General features: G+C 41.7%; 1 long non-coding RNA gene across 3 annotated transcripts; it reads left to right on the top strand.

Moving 5' to 3' along the window:
* Positions 1 to 11,459: 11,459 nt before the first annotated feature.
* LOC106581888 (uncharacterized) lies at positions 11,460 to 21,985 on the top strand. 3 transcript variants are annotated; one of them, XR_001323187.2, is made up of 5 exons: positions 11,460 to 11,747; positions 20,361 to 20,487; positions 20,584 to 20,712; positions 21,028 to 21,164; positions 21,881 to 21,985. It is a non-coding gene; the product is annotated as an uncharacterized lncRNA (long non-coding RNA). The 3 variants fall into 3 exon arrangements; XR_001323186.2 differs by lacking the exon at positions 21,881 to 21,985 and adding an exon at positions 14,623 to 14,812 and having other exon boundaries at positions 21,028 to 21,395; XR_001323185.2 differs by lacking the exon at positions 21,881 to 21,985 and having other exon boundaries at positions 21,028 to 21,389.
* The last annotated feature ends 244 nt before the right edge of the window (positions 21,986 to 22,229 follow it).

Raw genomic sequence — 22,229 nt, 5'->3', positions numbered from 1 at the left:
TTTAGAGAAATTTTTTAAACAAGTCATATTTTTTCATTTCACTTCACCAATTTAGGCTTGTATCTTCAAAAGCGAAGAAGAAATATCGTTAGAGTACAGGGACACTGACTTGGAAATTAGTGTTCGCGCGCACGATGAAGACGGAACACACCTGCTAAAATCGGTTTCCAATTGAACATACTTCTTTCCGTAAGAAATATTATAATTTGATTACATTTTAGGGTATCTGAGGAGTAAATACAAACATATTTTGACTTGTTGAAACAAAGTTTAGGGGTAGGTTTTCGGATTCCTTTCTCTGCATGTTGAACGAGTGGATTACTCAAGTCGATGGCGCCAACTAAACAGAGTTTTTGGGATATAAAGAAGGATTTTATCTAACAAAACGACATTACATGTTACAGATGGGACCATTTGGATGACAAATCAGAGTTACATTTTCAAAAAGTAAGTGATTATTTAATCGCTATTTGTGAATTTATGAAACCTGTTCCGGTGGAAAAATATTTTGATGTGGGGCGCCGTCCTCAAACAATCGCATGGCATGCTTTCGCTGTAATAGCTACTGTAAATCGGACAGTGCAGATAGTATAACCTGTTAGGGCTCGGGGGCAGTATTGACACGGCCGGATAAAAAACATACCCGATTTACTCTGGTTACTACTCCTGCCCAGTAACTAGAATATGCATATAATTATTGGCTTTGGATAGAAAACACCCTAAAGTTTCTAAAACTGTTTGAATGGTGTCTGTGAGTATAACAGAACTCATATGGCAGGCCAAAACCCGAGAAGATTCCATGCAGGAAGTGGCCTGTCTGAAAAGTTGTGTTTCATCTTGGCTCTTTTTATTGAAGACTGAGGATCTTTGCTATAACGTGACACTTCCTACGGCTCCCATAGGCTCTCAGAGCCCGGGAAAAAGCTGAACGATATCGAGGCAGCCTCTGGCTGAAACACTTTATCGCGTTTGGCAAGTGGCCGATCAGAGTACTATGGGCTTAGGCGCGTGCCCGAGTCGACCCCATGCTTTATTTTCTTTCGTCTGTTTACCTAAACGCAGATTCCCGGTCGGAATATTATCGCTTTTTTATGAGAAAAATGGCATAAAAATTGATTTTAAACAGCGGTTGACATGCTTCGAAGTACGGTAATGGAATATTTAGAATTTTTTTGTCACGAATTGTGCCATGCTCGTCACCCTTATTTACCCTTTCGGATAGTGTCTTGAACGCACGAACAAAACACCGCTATTTGGATATAACAATGGATTATTTTGAACCAAACCAACATTTGTTATTGAAGTAGAAGTCCTGGGAGTGCATTCTGACGAAGACAGCAAAGGTAATAACATTTTTCTTATAGTAAATCTGACTTTGGTGAGTGCTAAACTTGCTGGGTGTCTAAATAGCTAGCCCTGTGATGCCGGGCTATCTACTGAGAATATTGCAAAATGTGCTTTCACCGAAAAGCTATTTTAAAATCGGACATATCGAGTGCATAGAGGAGTTCTGTATCTATAATTCTTAAAATAATTGTTATGCTTTTTGTGAACGTTTATCGTGAGTAATTTAGTAAATTCACCGGCAGTGTTCGGTGGGAATGCTAGTCACATGCTAGTCACATGCTAATGTGAAAAAGCTGGTTTTTTATATAAATATGAACTTGATTGAACAAAACATGCATGTATTGTATAACATAATGTCCTAGGGTTGTCATCTGATGATCATCAAAGGTTAGTGCTACATTTAGCTGTGGTTTGTGTTTATGTGACATTATATGCTAGCTTGAAAAATGCGTGTCGGATTATTTCTGTCTGGGTACTCTGCTGACATAATCAAATGTTTTGCTTTCGTTGTAAAGCCTTTTTGAAATCGGACAGTGTGGTTAGATTAACGAGAGTCTTGTCTTTAAAATGGTGTAAAATATTCATATGTTTGAAAAATAAAAAATTGTTTTTTTGAATTTTTGAGGAATTTGAATAACGCGCCACGGGATTACACTGGCTGTTGAGTAGGTGGGATGCAAGCCCCACCTAGCCCATAAAGGATAACAAGAATTTAAGCTTTCAACCGATATAAGACACTTATGTACCTAAATGTTTAATATTCATAATTTTTATGAATATTTATTTGAATTGGGTGCCCTCCAGTTTCACCGGAACGTGTCCCGCTAGCGGGACGCCTAGGCTTAAAAAGTTTAAATTACAGGTTGTAATGCAACAAAATAGAAAACACGCCAAAGGGGATGAATACTTTTGCAAGGCACTGTACCTTTTTTTAAGGTATCTGGGACCAACAGATGCATATCTGTATTCCCAGTAATCTGAAATCCATAGATTAGGGCCTAATGAATTTATTTCAATTGACTGATTTCCTTATATGAACTGTAACTCAATAAAATCTTTGAAATTGTTGCATGTTGCGTTTTATATTTTTGTTCAGTGTATATTTAAAAATATTGCAAATTGTCTTGGTAGTAATTTGATTAGCTGTTCAGGAGGTTTATGGCTTGGGGGTAGAAGCTATTTAGGTGCCTCTTGGAACTAGACCTGTCGTGTGGTAGCAGAGAGAACAGTCTATGACTAGGGTGGCTTGAGTCTGACAATGTTTAGGGCCTTCCTCTGACACCACCTGGTATAGAGGTCCTGGATGGCAGGAAGTTTGGCCCCGGTGATGTACTGGGCCATACGCACTACTCTCTGTAGTGCCTTGCGGTCAGAGGCCAAGCAGTTGCCATACCAGTTAGTGATGCAACCAGTCAGGATGCTCTCAATAGTGCAGCTGTATAACTTTTTGAGGATTTGTGGACCAATGCCAAACCTTTTCAGTCTCCTGAAGGGGAATATGCATTGTCGTGCCCTCTTCACGACTGTCTTGGTGTGCTTGGACCATGTTAGTTTGTTGGTGATGTGGACGCCAACGAATTTGAAGCTCTCAACATGCTCCACTACTGCCCTGTCGATGAAAATCATCTCGTTTTGTCTTGATCATGTTGAGGTTGTTGTCCATGACAACACGGTCAGGTCTCTGACCTCCTCCCTATAGGCTGTCTCATTGTTGTCGGTGATCAGGCCTACCACTTGTGTCATCAGCAAACTTAATGATGGTGTTGGAGTTGTGCCTGGCCGTGCAGTCAGAAGTGAACAGGGAGTACAGGAGGGGACTGAGCACACACCCCTGAGGGGCCCCCGTGTTGTGGATCAGCGTGTCCGGATGTGTTGTTACCTACCCTTACCACCTGGGGGTGGCCCGTCCAGGATCCCGTTGCAGAGGGAAGTGTTTAGTCCCAGGGTCCTTAGCTTAGTGATGAGCCTTGAGGGCACTATGGTGTTGTACGCTGAGGTGTAGTCAATGAATAGCATTCTCACGTAGGTGTTCCTTTTGTCCAGCTGTGAAAGGGCAGTGTGGAGTGCAATAGAGATTGCATCATCTGTGGATCTGTTGGTGCGGTATGCAAATTGGAGTGGGTCTTGGGTTTCTGGTATAATGGTGTTGATGTGAGCCATGACCAGCCTTTCAGAGCATTTCATGGCTACAGATGTGAGTGCTATGGGTCAGTAGTCATTTAGGCAGGTTAACTTAGTGTTCTCGGGCACAGGGACTATGGTGGTCTACTTGAAACATGTTGGTATTACAGACTCAGACAGGGAGAGGTTGAAAATGTCAGTGAAGACACTTGCCAGTTGGTCAGCGCATGCTCGGAGTACACGTCCTGGTAATCCATCTGGCCCTGCAGCCTTGTGAATGTTGACCTGTTTAATGGTCTTACTCACATCGGCTGCGCAGAGCGTGATCACACAGTCGTCCAGAACAGCTGATGCATGTTTCAGTGTTATTTTCCTCAAAGCGAGCATAGAAGTTATTTAACTCGTCTGGTAGGCTTGTGTCACTGGGCAGCTCTCGGCTGTGCTTCCCTTTTGTAGTCTGTAATAGTTTGCAGGAGCTGCCACATCCGACGAGCGTCAGAGCGTGTTCAATGTGTTGTACAATTCGATCTTAGTCCTGTATTGACGCTTTGCCTGTTCGATGGTTCATCGGAGGGCATAGCAGGATTCTGGGTTAAAGTCCCGTTCCTTGAAAGCAGCAGCTCTACCCTTTAGCTCAGTGCGAATGTTGCCTGTCATCCATGGCTTCTGGTTGGGGTATATACGTACAGTCACTGTGTGGATGATGTCCTCGATGCACTTATTGATAAAGCCAGTGACTGATGTGGTGTGCTCCTCAATGCCATTGGAAGATTTCTGGAACATATTCCAGTTTGTGCTAGCAAAACAGTCCTGTTGTTTAGCGTCTGCTTCATCTGATCACTTTTCTATAGACCAAGCAACTGGTCCTTCCTTCTTTCATTTTTGCTTGTAAGCAGGAATCAGGAGGATAGAATTATGGTCAGATTTGCCAAATGGAGGGCGAGGTAGCTTTGTACGCATTAGGATCTAATATTTAGACTTTAACTTTGTTTATGGCATATTTCACGAAACAATCTTCAGATTTGTTGTTTAGCTTGTCTTCTTTGTGAGGCTCTACCCTATACTCTTCTATACTTCTGTGCTGTGATGTGCTCTACTGCTGTATACACATTGTTATGCCTGTCAGTCACTTAGCATGCGTGTGTGCACCCTGCCTAACCTGAGTGATAAAAACAACTCTGCTTTACACGCCAGGAAGTGGGGACAGCAGCTGGCAAACATTAACAACATGAAATATGGCTAAATGGTGACTTGGAATTTTAAAACTGTTCCGTCGTTTGTAGTTAGGTTTCTCTCATGTAATCTCTGGTATAAAGAGCAGTGGACTGTTGCAGCTGATGTGTGTGTGTGTGTGTGTGTGTGTGTGTGTGTGTGTGTGTGTGTGTGTGTGTGTGTGTGTGTTTTGTATGCATGTTTGTGTGTGTGTGACTTGGAGCCAGAGAAACATTGAACACGCTCCAACCCACCATCAAAGCTAGCTCCATATCACAGCTCATTAGCGTTGACTACTTTGCCAAACCAAGTCATCTCTCTCTCTGTCTATCTCTCTCTCTAGCTCTCCCTTTCTCTCTCTTTTCCTGCTGATGCACTAACATGAAAGGCACAGACTACAGGTACTGTTTGACAAGTGCCATTCTCCCCATGACTCGGAGCCATTCTCCTTTTTCTACTGTTTAAAAGATCGCAAATCTCCCCTAAGCCTTTTATGTTTGAATAATGTTGTGTGGGAGTGTAAGGGTGGTGTGTTTCAAATGAAATTATAGTCGAGTTTATTTAGCGGGCATTGTGTTTTCTGTCTGTGTGTGTGCATGTGCGAGCGTGTGTGTGTGTGTGTAGCGGTAAGTTCAACAGGTTCAGAGGTTGGGGATGGAGTTGTTTACTCTGAGACTGACAGCTATTGTTCCCCAGTGTTTGCTTTTGGTTTCTGTCCCTCTGTATGTGTGTGCTTGTGTGCTTGTGTTATTGTGTGTGTTGATTGCTCTCCAGCTGGGTCTGCCATGCTTCACAGTGTCTTTATCTATTCTGACAGGGAGGAGTTAATTGATGGTTGCAGTTGAATACATACGAACACTTGAATACAAACAGACATTGACATTTATGGCCTTTATAATTGTTTTGGCTTTTGGCACTTGGCAGACAGCGTGCCTCGACAATAACACTTCTCTCTTGGGCAGCTATTCTGTTGGGCAGATACTGTGTCGTCTTACATAAAAATGATAACACAAAAATAAGTGTGTATTTGTGAACGAGAGTCAGAGAGAGAGAGGCCATGAGACTAACCGGTCTATCACTCTCTCTGACCACTTGTCCTTGCCTATATTTTCTCAGCTGGACAGCTGCAGTGAAACTTAACTCCACTGCACCTGGACTCCCCCCAAAATTTCCCACTGGTTCTGGGAATGAAGCCATAAGTTTCCCGACCGGTAAAAGAGAACGTTTTAAAAAAACGTTCTGAGACCGGAAGTGAACATTTTGCCTATTTTGTAAATGTTCATTGTTTGGTTGCAGGGATGTTCTGAGAATGTTTTACTATGGTTCTCTGAAAGTTTTCCTGGGAGGTTTTATTAACATTATGGAAATTACAGGTTATTTGAAGGTAATTAAATAACATTCTGAGAACATTTCAATCACACTTTGAATAATACTGCTAGCTTATGTTAACTCTTTTGAACTCCAAGCACAGACAGGACACATACAAATTAATTTGCTTAGACATTATTAATGATAGAAATATTTTTTTTTATTATGGCACGCCGTCAGTGAGATTCTAATCTACGATCTTTTGTTCTCCAGCCATGGAATTACAACCATCAGGATGGAGCTAACATGCCATGTTTTTTTTGTACTCATACAAAGCTGTTAATCTTAGTCTATTCAAACAGACTACAATTTGAAGGAACAAAGCACTCATTAAGATCAGGTGTGGCCAACACACCTGAACACACTTAACAAGATCTCAGAACGTTATGTGCTAGCTCGGTATCCTGCACCATTCCCAGAAAATTCTGGGAAGGTTGCAGTCAAAATATCCATAGGGCAATCACACTCTCACCAAGCTCTAAGAAAAATATGGTTCTCAGAACGTGATGTGCTAGCTGGGTATCCTGCACCATTCCCAGAACAGTGTGGGAATATTGCACGCAAAATAACTATAAGGCAACCACGCTCTCATCAAGCTCTAAGAAACATATGGTTTACAGAATGTTATGTGCTAGCTGGGTGGTTATTATGCAATATAGTGACATGGTTCTTTTTGTGCCCTGTCCTTTTCATCTCGAAAGGGCATTCATGTACTCCTATAAAAAGGTAAATGTGCTGTTGTGTAAGTGTCCATTATTAAAAAAAAATATATATATATTCTCAGGCATAGTCAGAGAAGGAAAGAGAGCGTGAGGTAAGACAAAGTGAGAGAGGGCACAAAGAGAGAGAGAGAATAAAAGAGACGAGAGATCAGACCAAATATACACACACGTGTCAGCACACAGCCACAGACCCTGCCTATCTAATCCAGAACACTTACAGGTGCACCGTACCTCCCAAGATGCACTCTGTACACTGCCCAAGTAATCACATGACACACCCACAAATATAGCCATCCTCAAGTGTGTTCGTCTGACAGGGCGATTGAAGTCATTCACATTAATCAGCACCAGAGAAATCATCCTCACCATGGATCAAATTTAAGCCATTACTAGCTCCAGAGCTCTTCTTATGAGAGGGATTGAACTGTAGCTTTACAACACTTTTAATTTTCTATAGCATTTTTTAGCCCAATGCTGGCACTTCATGGATAGTTCTTAGGGGCTACTTGAATTTTAAAGCGAAATGTGGAATCCAAAATATATTGTGTATAAAATAACATATTCTAAACCATTTCTCAGACATGAACACATAGCAGCGGGCCAGTGTGTGCATTACAAGTAGGCCAGTGAGTCTAATACACCTGGTAGAAAGTCAGATGATCAAACATCGCCAATAGGGCATGGAGAAAAGGGAGGGTAGGTAATGTACCTTTATTTTGATAGGCCCTTTGTTTTTCTGTCACTTCTTTGTCCCTCTCTCTCGCTCTCTCTTTTTGGAACAGATGCACCAGATCCTTTCAGCAGAACGTAACTAGTGGAGAAGGATCTATCAACAAAAATTCCTGGGCCTGTTTTTTATCTGGGTTTATTTTGTTGAGAAGCCTATTAATATTTTAATAACCCCTGTTAAAGAGAGCAGCAACAGGAAATGGATTAACCTGACATTTACTAGCCCTGGAAGTGTGTACTTGCAGTGGGAAATGTGGCGCACCCATACTTTAAATGGCCTTTTAGTCTGGGAGTTCTGATGTTAGATTTAGGGCTATCATCTCCAGGAGTTGGCCGAGGATTTGGGGCTGAACCTACTCCCAATAAAATGTACTGTGGGTTTCACGTTTAATTTCCTGTGATTGGATTCGGAGGAAGAAAGAAAAGAATAATCCCTAAAAAAATTAAACGAGTTGGGAGCTGTGTCATCAAGATCAGTTTGTTAAATTGGTTGGTCCCAGTAATGGGTTGGGCGGTTGGGCTATGCACCACAAAGAATATTGCCTTTGTATGCTTCGACTAGATGGGTTGAAAAGTACTTATTTCCAGCAATGCAAGCCTCCACTCCGCAGACAAAGCTGTGCAGTGTTCTTGCGTTTTATGTAACGTTTGCTCAAGCTGATACTTTATTTAATGTGTAGGGCCCAGATAAGGTGTAGGGGGGGGGTTAGTCAACCCCTGTCCATGACAGGTGCGCAGTTGACCCCACTCCGCTCAATTCAGGATCAGGTTCCCGCCTTTTGAGCATTCAGTGTCTTTGCTGTTATGTGTTATGTGTTTAAACCTGACTAGCGTACTCAGGGATCGGTTTTAAGTTACACCAACTGCAGTAATAATACAAAGAAGGCTTTGACATACATATTCAAAATAGTTTTTAGTGATTTACCTCCATTTCAATTTAGCTATACCACAGAGAGTCATCATACACTGACTGTACAAAACATTAGGAACACCTGCTCTTTGCATGACAGACTGACCAGATTAATCCAGGTGAAAGCTAGGATCCTTGTTAGATCCACTTCAATCAGTGTAGATGAAGGGGAGGAGACAGGTTTAAGGAGTATTTTTAAGTCTTGTGACAATGGAGACATGGATTGTGTATTTGTGCCATTCAGAGGGTGAATGGGCTAGACAAAAAAATGTAAGTGCCTTTGAATGGCGTATGGAAATGGCAGGTGCACCGGTTTGTGTCAAGAACTGCAATGCTGCTGGGTTTTTAACGAACAACATTTTCCCATGTGCATCAAGAATGGTCCACCACCCAAAGTCCATGCCCTGATGAATTGAGGCTGGTCTGAGGGCAAAAGGGGGTGCAACTCAATATTAGGAAGGTGTTATTCATGTTTTGTACATTCAGTGTATATCTACCACTGTTCACAATGTAGGGGAGAGTGGGGTAAGTTGAGTCAAAGAGGTAAGTTGAGTTCCTTTGTTTTTAGGAAACCATAGACAAAACGAATCATTAGACCAAATATTTACGAATAGGTCATCATTTCATGGAGTCTGCGAAGAAAGAAACATGTAAAAAGTGGTACGCAAGTTACGTCCAAAAAAAAAAGATTTTATGAGGTCCTAAACCTAGCATGAAAGTGCATCTTTGTAGTTGTGTGGAATAATATAGTCAGAATATTTTCCTTTGGGTAAATTTAGCCAATGACCATGGGGAAAGTGAGGCAATAGCTAGTTGAGCAAAAAAAAAAAATGTCTTCTCAGATGTAATGCAAGGCATTATTGCTGGAATATGAGGTAACAACAAGGCCTGTCCTATGTTAAAACTGTTTTAAAAAGTACAAAGCGTTTGTTAGGCAAAGAAGCCCAAGGCAGAAAAAAATATTAAAAGTTTACTTTTGGAATTATCTGGTCCAAACAACTTTAACCGACTTAGCATCTTATTTGAACAACTTAGTATATTGTTTTAATGATTTTGTAAAAAACAAACGTGGATAAATGTCAGAACCTGGAGTCAAACTAGTAAAACCATGCTCTGGCATTCAAAAGCAACCCTATCAAAGAACTGTCAATGAATAATCATATAAATGAATGGAATCAGTGAATGAATGGCTGCATAACTGCATAACAAATGAGGCCTATTTAGACAAAATAACAATTAAGGATCTGCACCTTTTTTTCAATTTTCACCTAAAATGACATACCCAAATCTAACTGCCTGTAGCTCAGGATCTGAAGCAAGGATATGCACATCATTGATACCATTTGAAATGAATGTAGGAGAATATAACACATTAGATCTGGTTAAAGATAATACAAAGAAAAAAATGCATATCTTTTTTTTTGTACCATCATCTTTGAAATGCAAGAGAAAGGCCATAATGTATTATTCCAGCCGAGGTGCAATCTAGACTTTGGCCAATGGATGGCAGGAGTGTATGTGCAAAGTTTTAGACTGATCCAATGACCAATTGCATATATGTTCAAAATGTTGTATCAAGACTGCCCAAATGTGCCTGATTGGTTTATTCATACATTTTCAAGTTCATAATTGTGTACTCTCCTCAAACAATAGCATGGTATTCCTTCACTGTAATAGCTACTGTAAATTGGACTGTGCAGTTAGATTAACAAGAATTTAAGCTTTCTGTCCATATCAGTTTTGCAATACTGACTGTCCAAACAACAAGTTACAAGTGACCAAATCAGATTTGTGTGTGTTCAAACAGTAGTCTTTTTCTGACATTGCTATACTATTTGTCATAACAATGATGGGTGTGTGCACAGTGGTGTAAGCTGATTGGTGGTGGTGCTTGTACTTCCTATCACTTAAAAGTATTGTAACAAGCTAAGGTGACAACAATGCCTGCCATGGTGATTAAAAGGCAAAAATCTATTGTGATTGTGTTGAATTATGTTTGGAAAATAAAGATAGTTACGGTCTTAAAAAGTCAGTGGTAGTATTTTATTCAGAACAGAAGTTTGAAGGTGGCTTAACTTACCCTGTCCTGTGACACATCTTACCCTATACCTAGGGTAAGGTGTGCCAAGAGACCACTTTAATGTAATGTTTACATTAATTCAGATTATTTCAACATCCTGAAATATATGTAGATATCTTTGTTAGAAATTATACTATACAGTGCATTCATAAATTATTCAGACCCCTTCACTTTTTCTACGTTTTGTTATGTAACACAATTATTCTAAAATGGATTAAATCATTTTTTCCCTCATCAATCTACACACAATAGCCCATATTGACAAAGCAAAATGTTTTATTAAAAATAAAAAACAGAAATACCTTATTTCTATGAGACTTGAAATTGAGCTCACGTGCATCCTGTGTCCATTGATGATCCTTGAGATGTTTGTACAACTTGCTTGGGGGTCCCCAAGAACACAATGGCCTCCATCTTTCTTAAATGGAAGAAGTTTGGAACCAACAAGACTCTTCCTAGTGCTGGCCGCCCGGCCAAACTGAGCAATCGGGGGAGATGGGCCTTGGTCAGGGAAGTGATAAAGAACCCGATGGTCACTCTGACAAAGCTCCAGAGTTCCTCTGTTGAGATAGGAGCACCTTCCAGAAGGACAACCATCTCTGCCGCACTCCACCAATCAGGCCTTATGGTAGAGTGGCCTTTTTCCTCAGTAAAAGGCACATGACATCCTGCTTGGAGTTTGCCAAAAGGCACCTAAAGGACTCTCAGACAAGATTCTCTGGTCTGATGAAACCAAGATTGAACCCTTTGGCCTGAATGCCAAGCGTCACGTTTGGAGGAAACCAGGCACTGCTTATCACCTGGCCAATACCATCCCTATGGTGAAGCATGGTGGTGGCAGCATCATGCTGTGGGGAAGTTTTTCTGCGGCAGGGACTGGGAGACTAATCAGGATTGAGGGAAAGATAAACAGAGCAAAGTACAGAGAGATCCTTGATGAAAACCTGCTCCAGAGTGCTCAAGACCTCAGACCTGGTTGAAGGTTCACCTTCCAACAGGACATCAACCCTAAGCAAACAAGTCTCTGACTGTCCATGAGTGGGCCAGCAATAGCCTGGACTTTAACCCGATCAAACATCTCTGGAGAGACCTGAAAATAGCTGTGCAGCGATCCAATAGCTGTTCTCCCAACCTGACAGAGTTTGAGAGGATCTGCAGAGAAGAATGGGATAAACTCCACAAATACAGGTGTGCCAAGCGTATGGAAGTAGCCAAGAAGACTCGAGGCTGTAATTGCTGCCAAAGGTGCTTCAACAAGGTAAAGGGTCTGAATACTTATGTAAATACTATATTTCTGTTTACATTTTTAATAAATTAGCAACAATTTCTAAAAACCTGTTTTTGCTTTGTCATTATGGGGAAAAAAACAATTTAATCAATTTTAAAATAAGACTGTAATGTAACAAAATGTGGAAAAAGTCAATGGATCTGAATACTTTCCGAATGCACAGTATTTCCCTTGACGGAGTGACGCTGAATGTAAAAAATGGCTCAACTTACCCCACTCTCCCGTAAAAGTAATCTCTTCATGCCAAAAGGTAGTAATTGGAACATATTACATATATTTATTTAACTAGGCAAATCAGTTAAGAACAAATTCTTATTTACAATGACAGCCTACCCTAGCCAAACCCTAATGACACTATGCCAATTGTGCACTGCCCTATGGGACTCCCAATCCCAGCCGGTTGTGATACAGCCTTGGATCGAACCAGGGTCTATAGGGACACCTCCAGCACTGAGATGCAGTGCCTTAGACCACTGCACCACTCTGGAGAGGTTAAACATAAGGTTAAATAAAATAAATACATATTTACAGCGAGATGCTCAATGCAACAATTCCACGATGACTGAATTCCCCTTCTGAACAAAGGGAGACAGAAAATAGTTACAAAACTAAAAACTTCACTGGGAGATGTACAGTGCACTATAGTACCAACCCAAGGTTTGTTCCTATGATTTTGGTGTACTCCAACATGTTTACTGGAGCAGAGTTCAACACAACCAGTGTTTAATTTGAGTTCCAATGAATGACCATTCATTTCATGGCCGTCTGACAGAATCGGACAAAAGTCAAAACAACATGAGGCGAGAATGTGTTTCAGGGATAATTGAAGGGTTTGGAGTAGCCTACAGCCCGTGTTGGCAAGGACTAGGCAGCCATTTGAGATCTACTGGTTTGGACAGAGAGCAACAGTAACCAACGGTTATTCAGCTGATATGGTTTATTGCTCATTTGCTCTAGGCTTCTGTTTTTGTTATTGTGCAAGCCTTGCAGTGTCTTTCTTTTTTTTTAAAGAAACTTGACCTCCAACTGCATACACCAATGTGAGGATTTGTCTGTTGCCCAAGGTCTCCATTTGGAGTTTAGAGGATTATGAATTATGATCATGAATTCAACCATTGTCAGTTTGGGGAAACTCAAGGACTTTCTACAATAATTCAAAGCCTGAGCATGGCCAAAGGCAAGCAAGCCCCAGTTGGAGAATAGACCGTCAAAAGCAGATCCCCCCTCATGGACTTGTTTAAGCATGGACTGACTATCTTTACAAGTTGTGTTAGAAGTTCAAACAACCTTATTTGCTCTGGCTGATATGTGACGGTTAACGGCCTGGGGGTAGTAGCCATCTGTGGCCAGAGGTGCATTCAGAGTGTGTAATGCTGTTAAACATTTGAACAGTTCATTCTGAATAAGAGGACTTCAACATTTTTGAAGTTATCAGTGAGATTAAAGTACAGTCAAATACACTTTCAGCTGCCATACTGACAACATTCTGCAACTAGGTGTTCAATTCAACACTGTGACTGTTTTTCTAGAGCTCATTTAACATTTAAAGCATTCTGAACACATCCCAAGTATTGACGACGTAGGTGAGGGGGAGGAGCAGGAGAGGGGGGCTTGACTGCAGGCAGATGTGGGCAGGACTGGGCTCTCCCTTGGCCTGCTGTTGGATAGATTCGCCACTCTGGACCAATGACTGGCGGCTGGTGAGAGCAGCACCAATCCCTCACACATGCTACATCCATTTCCTGGGGAGCCCAAAATTTACGCCTGGAACCAAAAAAGAGATGATCGTAATCAAAATGAAGAAAAAAAAATGTCTGGAGATCCAGCTGGGGAGTGGTTCAGAGGTCGGGAGTGGAAACCTGGTTGCTGTTGTAGCTGTTACAGGAGACAGGCAGGGAGAGGGATAGAAAAGGAGATAGGCCCTTGGGCATGAGTCCAAATGTCAGTCTGTTAGGAACCCCCTCCCTCTCCTCCCACCCACCCCGAACACATTGCACTTTGTAGATAATTGCTTGAGGTGTTTTTTCCATTTACTTGAGCAAGCACACCCCTTCAGCGAAAGTATAAAATAATATGGGAACAACAATAATAAAATTGAAGAACATGAAGTGAAATTTAAGTAAGACAGTGAGGTAATATCAAATATACCTGTCCCAAAGAAAAACAGACTGGATATACTGGATACCTGCCCAGCTAAAATCTATTTTTCTACAACACTTGCTCATCTGTGCTCTTTTAATATATATTTTCCATAGAATATGTAGAAACTAAACATATGTTCAAAAAAAAATAATGATATGTGATGTTAGAATTCAGATGATCAAAATGATATTTAATTATGATCATCTTTACTTTTTAACTCCCTTCTGCTTGCATATGATCAGGACAGAAACAACGACAACGTTTTTGGGTTTAAACTAGGCATTTCTCTCTGTGGAAGAAGTGGCATGAGGGAAAGTAGCATACTGTAAGTAAGAGGCACATTGAGAACGAAGCAGCAAATGTACTGAATCAGAAGTATTGTATGTTCTCGGCCCTGACAGAGACTCCGATGGGGTGAATGGGCCCATTGTTTGTATAGGCCTTTATGACACTAGCCATTTCATTGCACTCCGAGCTGAGGCAGCAGGAGACAATGCTGGCTGCAACGCAGGATGCGATTGAAAGCAATCTCTTTCTCCCCCGCCCTCTCTCTTTTTCTCCCTCTTCCTCCCTCTCTTTTTTCCTCTCCTTCACCTTTCTCTCTCTCCCCCCTTTCCCTCTCTTTATTTCTCTCCCTCTATCCCTCTCCCGCATTCCTTCTCTCTCCCCCTTTCCTCTCTCTTTCGTTCACCATGTGCAAAAGGCTAGTCCTCTGAAAGGTTCTGTAGTCCCGGTGAATGCGACCTGCATCGATAGAGAGACAGCCCATAGGGGCAAAGCACACAAGAAACATGGAGGAAGCCCAAATAAGTGCCAATCCAGCCCACTGATTTTGTAGTGAGGGGTGAGGAGGGAGGAAAGGAGGAAAGGAGGAAAGCAGTGATGGAGTTGGGGTAAGTAGAGAGAAACATTATATCCATTGGCTTAATGGAGATATTTCTCCCATGACTACTGTCCATATCCAGGTGGTAGGTTATACCAGATGGAATCATGCTGTTTTGTTTCTCTTTCTCACACAATAAACATCACACACACAAGTGTCTTTGTCCCGAAGATGAACAGTCATACGAACATGTAATGTTCTAACTCCATGATGACACAATTCAGTGTGAACGTCAAATCCCCTTTGTGTTGTAGCCCCCATGTCTTGTGTTATAATGTATTATTATACATAGCTCATAAGTTGTTATGAATGAGGTTAAAGTGCATTATAAAGTGGGTATTTATACCAGTATCTTTTGCCAAGTTCAGTGTTGTTTGCCATGTGGAACATGTAACCCAAAGTCTGTCGACAATACGTGCACTTAACCGAAGCAAGCAGCCAATACGTGCATTTAACCAAAGTACACAAATATCTGGACTAAATAATGCATTTTAATTGGGATGAGTGACCAGCAATGCACTCAGCCGTTGTTCCCTTGGAATCGGGGAGTCGGGCTATAATGTTTTCAAGAACATAATACATAATGTACATAGTTTTTCAAATGCTCTTGCAGCGAGCATGGGAAGTCTGCGTGCCTGTTTCTCCTACTCAATGTTATCAAACTTCTGTGGCAGCTCTCCATAAGCTCCAGTCGTTAGCACAGAGGTCTGTGAACTATCGTTCCCTCGTGTTAATCAAGGGGTTTGGTACGGGTTAGGGAGGAGCAGACAGTGCTGTCTGCCTCCAGCTTTCTGTGGATCTCGGTGTCTCTCACTCTCCCCATTGCTTCCTCAGGCAGTTTTTTCTCCACCCCCCCCCCCTCCTTTCTATCTACTCCCAACCCCCCTCCTCTCTCTCCTCTTCTCTCTCTCCACTCCTCCCCTCTCTCTCTCTCTCTCTCTCTCTCTCTCTCTCTCTGCGGTCTATCCGTCCCCGCTCTGAACCCTTGTGGCCGCCTGGTGCTGTGGCTCTGTTATTGGAAACACCCCTCTGATACTCCCATTAGCCTGATGTAAAGATGATAGGTTGTGCTTTGTTTGGATATCCGTTTCCAATAGCAGGTCACGATGCGCAAATGACACCGAGATGATGGGGTTGCTGAGGGATGGAGGCTGCCAAAAGGCAAAGAGAAGGAGGGAGAAAGGAACAAAACAGAAAAATAGGGAGGTAGGGGGTGGTAGTGGCCAAGTCAATGCCTGACCAAGATAACAAGTAGAAGAAGGAGAAATAAAGACAGAGAGAAGGGGATGGAGAAGGAGGGAGAAGGGACAATGGAGAGGGAGAAAGGGAAATCTGAGGAAGAGAGAGAGGGATGGAGGAAGAAGAGAGGAGAAAGGAGAAAGGGAAGAATTACGAGGAGAAAGATAGAGGGGGAGAACGAAGGAGAACACAATAAATCCAGCAGCCTTGAATTGGTTCAAGGTTACAAGGGAGGGTCACATATCAGGGAGATAAGGACCACCCACAGCAGCTATGATGAGGGATGAATAGCTCATACCACCATGCTACCCATTATACCCGAGCTTAACAACATGCTACCCTGCTCTGTTTGATCCATGATCCATACCCAATGAATACAGATTAACATTCAGATATCAGGGAGGTAACGTGACCGATGTAGCTTCATTGAGGCTCACAGAAGTGTATGAGTTCCCTAAAAGCCTTTGTAAATCCCATTATAGGGATACAATAAGATGGTATACCTTACTATAATATGTAATAGATCATCTAAATATTATACAATGTGTAAAATGGCCAATAATTTTTTTAATCGTAGTGTGTAAACTTTTGATGAACAGCGATGACATTTACTCTACTGGGTGGTCAATCAGATCTAGCTGAAAGCCACAACCCTAATAATCCAAGCCTCATGAAAATAACCTAAGGATTACATTCAAGAACACCCATCTCAACCCAGCATGAGAGTAAAAAATACCCAATTGCTGGTTAAATTAACCCATGTTTGGTAATCCCAACAACCCAACTTGTTGGGTTATTCACTCAACCCAACTGGCTGGGTCAAAATACCCAGTGTGTTCTGTCCAATATTTACTCAGCGCTGGGTTACCAAATATCCCAATTTGGGTTGTTTTTAACACAGCATTTTTTAGAGTGTGCATATAGTATATGCAGGTGTGTGTAGTGGATGTGAAACCTGTAACATGTTGGCTGGAGTATACCGATGTGTTCCCTCCCTGAGATCTGAATGCCAATTGTTGCTCAGGGGGTGAAAGAATAGTGTCTTGCTCTATAGGCTAATACAATTGGCTTTGAGTGGTGTGTGATGTTGGCCAGAAGGTTGTGGGTTCCAGGCCCACTCTGTTATACAGAGAAGACATGTGAAAGTGACCTGTATGTGAACTTACAGATGTAGGTTCTTAATTTAAGCCAGTTTGCTAAAGCAGGAAGAGAATCCTGCAGTAACATGAAATGTGAATTATTATGTGGATTATAATTAATGGACAATTTTTGTAGGGTTTGATACATTTACATTCAGGCAAAATCAAGTCTGAAATTTTAAAGTGGATATTACAAACTTTAATTGCCATGTCAAACCCTGAATACACTACAAGAAGGAACATTTTCATCAACAAAATAGATAAAATTAAGATCCTACATCTATGTACCATTTAATCACAATGACATACTCTCAACAGGATACTACAAAAGCTTCTCCTTCAAGCGGCCTGAGTCCTGAGTTTCCTCAGAAACAGAAAAATACTGCTTTCTAGAACCCGAGGTGGACCCAGACTGAATGGTCTATTTGGGCTGTTTGATTCATGGACCATTTGCTCAACCCGCTGGTCATCCTCCGAAGGCTTCTGATGTGGTCTAACTCACTTTGAAGACCAGCGGGATGCATCAAATGTGTGAGCCTTGTGTGCTGCATCATGGGTTCTTCGGTCATTGTAAGGTCGTACTGGAAACCTCGCTCAATATGTTTTTGCCTGGATCTGTGAATCAGCCACCATATTGTAATACAACCATATTTCTTTCCCCTCATCTGCCAAACAACATTAAATCGTATTTTGACTTTATTTGAACCAAATGTATGCTTTTAAACTTGGCTTGCGCCATCAGATTAACCAGATACACATTCATCATTCATGACATCATGGAGTGGAATTGACCTGCTCTTTCTTGTTTTGTTCTCTGGGCTGTGAGTTTCGCTTTTCGCCTATTGCCAAATATCACACTATGGGACCAGTGGTTCGTTTGTGGTGCAAGGAAATATTTTCCCCTAGACAATGATCTACGTTCCGTTTTAGGTTTACCCCCTCATGGTTAAAGTCCCAATGTGGGATATTTCCTGCTGTTCAAATGGCTGCTCATATCTTTTCAAGATATATAGCCATTGATTCTTGAAGAATGTAGAAAAATAATAAGGGATACAACCAAGGGAGGGATTGTAAAGTTGACAGGCAGGTGCAGTATGGATAGAAGTTACTGGGAGATGCACACAACACCAATCCATCAACACGAGTTTAGCATAACTGTAATACACTACATACCCAATCAGGAACCGCTTAGGGCATATACTTACACTACATAATCAAAGGTGCAGAGAACTTTTAAAGGGGCGATTTGTAGTTGCTACCTAAAATGTTTGTACACATTGATTCTTGCTTAACCTCTTGGGGCTAGGTGGGACGCTAGCGTGCCACCTGTGGTGCACTCCATCAACAGCAGGTGCATTTCAAGAGCGGCAAATTTGAATCCAAATAAATGTCAAAATTCAAATTTTTCAAAAATACAACTATGTTACACCATTTGAAAGATAAACATCTCCTTAATCTAACCACGTTTTACGATTTCAAAAAGGTTTTACGGCGAAAGCATAAATTTAGAGTATGTTAGGACAGTACATTTACAAGAGTTGTGTGTAATGTTTTGTCAAGTCAAAGACAGGGTCACCAAAACCATAAAACCAGCTAAAATGATACACTAACCTTTTACAATCTCCATCAGATGACACTCCTAGGACATTATGTTAGACAATGCATGCATTTTTAGTTCTATCAAGTTCATATTTATATACAAAAACAGCGTTTTACTATGGCATTGATGTTGAGGAAATCGTTTCCCTCCAATAACCGGCAGTCAAGTCAGCGTCAGAAATTAAATAATTAAAATTAGAAAACATTGTTAAAATATTATATTGTCATTTAAAGAATTATAGATTTACATCTTTTGAACGCAATCAACTTGCCAGATTTAAAAATAACCTTACTGGGAAATCACACTTTGCAATAATCTGAGCACTGTGCCCAGAAAAATACGCGTTGCGATACAGACTAGACGTCATGTTGGGGAGATCTAAAATCGAAAATACTATGTAAATAATCCATTACCTTTGATTCTCTTCATCAGATGTCACTTCCAGGTATCACAGGTCCATAACGAATGTAGTTTTGTTCAAAAAAGCTCATCATTTATGTCCAAAAATCTCCGTCTCGTTAGCACATGATGTAAGCCAGCCGGACTTCTCGTCATGAACGAGGGGGAAAAAATATATTTCCGTTCGTTCAAACATGTCAAACGTTGTATAGCATAAATCATTAGGGCCTTTTTAACCAGAACATGAATAATATTCAAGGTGGACGAATGCATAGCCTTTTATAACGTATTGGAACGAGGGTACCCAACATGAAGTAGCGCCAGGTGTCTAATGGGACATCACCGTTCCATGGCTCTTGTTCGGTCAGATCTCCCTCCAGAAGACTCAAAACACTTTGTAAAGGCTGGTGACATCTAGTGGAAGCAATAGGAAGTGCCAAAATATTCCTAAACCCCTGTGTCTTTAAAGCTGCAATACAAAGGTACACTTCCTGTCAGAAAATGTCTCAGGTTTTGCCTGCCAGAAATGAGCTCTTAGGTATCACAGACACCATTCAAACAGTTTTGGAAACTTAGAGTGTTTTCACCATCAAACAGTTTAATTTACTGGTAGGATTAGATGTTTTATCAACGTGCAAATGCTGCCCCCTAGACCCAACAGGTTAATATAACTTACAAATGCTTGATGAGCTTAGTTCAACTGTCATACCCTAACAGAACCCAAAGTATTGCCTCCAAACATGGTTAAAACTATCATTTTGATATCATGGTTGGTCACTTCTTGCATCCATAGTTCTGTCTATGAATTTGAGAGGGGTTACTGAAAGCTGTTTACCTTAAAACAGTGGATGGGAAAATGCTTTGATACATATTTATGCTGCAAGGTTTATGAGAATCAAGACCTACTATGGGGTATTTGATAATCAGTTTAAAAGCTAAGAAAAAAAGTGATGTGGAATAAATGTAGAATACTTAATGTCTCAAAAATGTCCAAGATGTGTAGATTCACTTGTGAAACCATGTGTTTATTTAACATGTGGATTTTCACCTAATCACTTAACCTTTAACATGTGGATAAACATTTTCACATCAGATTTCACAGTTGAAATAAATGATTCAATATGATACAGACTAATGATTAACTGCAATGGTAAAGTCATTGTTTGTCTGCTTTACCACAGATTGCTCAGGACTTCTCCATTTTAAACCCGGACTGCTCGGGGAAACTCACTGAGAACTGGATCGCCGTCTCCAAGGACAAAACTTCACATCGCCAGCCAAGAGAAGCATGCCCAAGATGTTCTGCAGGTATAGTTTGAAATGAACCTGTTGGTGGTGCCTCACATGCTCATTCATTTTTAGCCTGAAACAAACAAGTTATTCAGTAAACATTCTTCTATCCAGATACAAAATGGTGTAATCACTTTAAGACATCTGCCAGTGGTCCTCCCAACACCAGTCTACAAGATAGGCAGGAAGACCTTCTGACCCACCTTCGAAGAAACCAGAAAGTCCTTCATTGACTTGCAGCCTGTAAGTTTAAATAGTGGATAGGCATAGGGAGATTGATGGGGAAATTAGATGATAGCATTTGTAAACCTTGAATGAAAGGAACAGCATTCCAAACTCGGTTAACTGCAAACTCCAAAGCATTGTTGTGTAAATGAACCTCAACCCCAAATGAATGGAAGATGTACAGTAGGCATCAAACAGGGTTTTAATGTTTTTATTGATGTGCAAATGGCTATATAGTATACAAAATAAATTGTTTGTGATGGCATTGTCAGTGTGCCTCCATTCTTTGCACAAGTCCTCATATTCTAAAATCAAATGATTTCTTTCTAACAGGTTGGGACCAACATGGTTGAGTACCTGAGCCAGGCGGAGGTGACCAGATCCTACAGATGTATGTTGGCTCTTGGGGACTGACCACAGGTTTTACAGTCATTAGTGGACAGGTATTGGAGCAAGGTAGAGTGCATTCGGTAAGTATTCAGACCCAATGACTTTTTCCACAATTGTTTAAGTTACAGTCTTATTCTAAATGGATTAAATACATGTTTTTCCTCATCAATCTACACACAATACTCACTATCATCTCTTCCCTCTGCTCAAACCTTCTCCAACCTATCTCCTGATTCTGCCTCCTCAACCCTCCTCTCCTCCCTCTCTGCATCCTTTGATTTCCTCTGTCCCCTATCCTCCAGGCCGGCTCGGTCCTCCCCTCCTGCTCCGTGGCTCGACGACTCACTGCGAGCTCACAGAACAGGGCTCCGGGCAGCCGAGCGGAAATGGAGGAAAACTCGCCTCCCTGCGGACCTGGCATCCTTTCACTCCCTCCTCTCTACATTTTCCTCTTCTGTCTCTGCTGCTAAAGCCACTTTCTACCACTCTAAACTCCAAGCATCTGCCTCTAACCCTAGGAAGCTCTTTGCTACCTTCTCCTCCCTCCTGAATCCTCCTCCCCCCCCCCCCCTCCTCCCTCTCTGCGGATGACTTCGTCAACCATTTTGAAAAGAAGGTTGACGACATCCGATCCTCGCTTGCTAAGTCAAACGACACTGCTGGTCCTGCTCACACTGCCCTACCCTGTGCTTTGACCTCTTTCTCCCCTCTCTCTCCAGATGAAATCTCGCGTCTTGTGACGGCCGGCCGCCCAACAACCTGCCCACTTGACCCTATCCCCTCCTCTCTTCTCCAGACCATTTCTGGAGACCTTCTCCCCTACATCACCTCGCTCATCAACGCATCCTTGACCGCTGGCTACGTCCCTTCCGTCTTCAAGAGAGCGAGAGTTGCACCCCTTCTGAAAAAACCTACACTCGATCCCTCCGATGTCAACAACTACAGGCCAGTATCCCTTCTTTCCTTTCTCTCCAAAACTCTTGAACGCGCCGTGCTTGGCCAGCTCTCTTGCTATCTCTCTCAGAATGACCTTCTTGATCCTAATCAGTCAGGTTTCAAGACTGGGCATTCAACTGAGACTGCTCTTCTCTGTGTCACGGAGGCTCTCCGCACTGCTAAAGCTAACTCTCTCTCCTCTGCTCTCA

Source organism: Salmo salar, chromosome ssa21 (genome assembly GCF_905237065.1).
Source record: "Salmo salar chromosome ssa21, Ssal_v3.1, whole genome shotgun sequence".
Classification (NCBI taxonomy): domain Eukaryota; kingdom Metazoa; phylum Chordata; class Actinopteri; order Salmoniformes; family Salmonidae; genus Salmo; species Salmo salar.
This window is presented reverse-complemented; position numbering and strand designations above follow the sequence as displayed.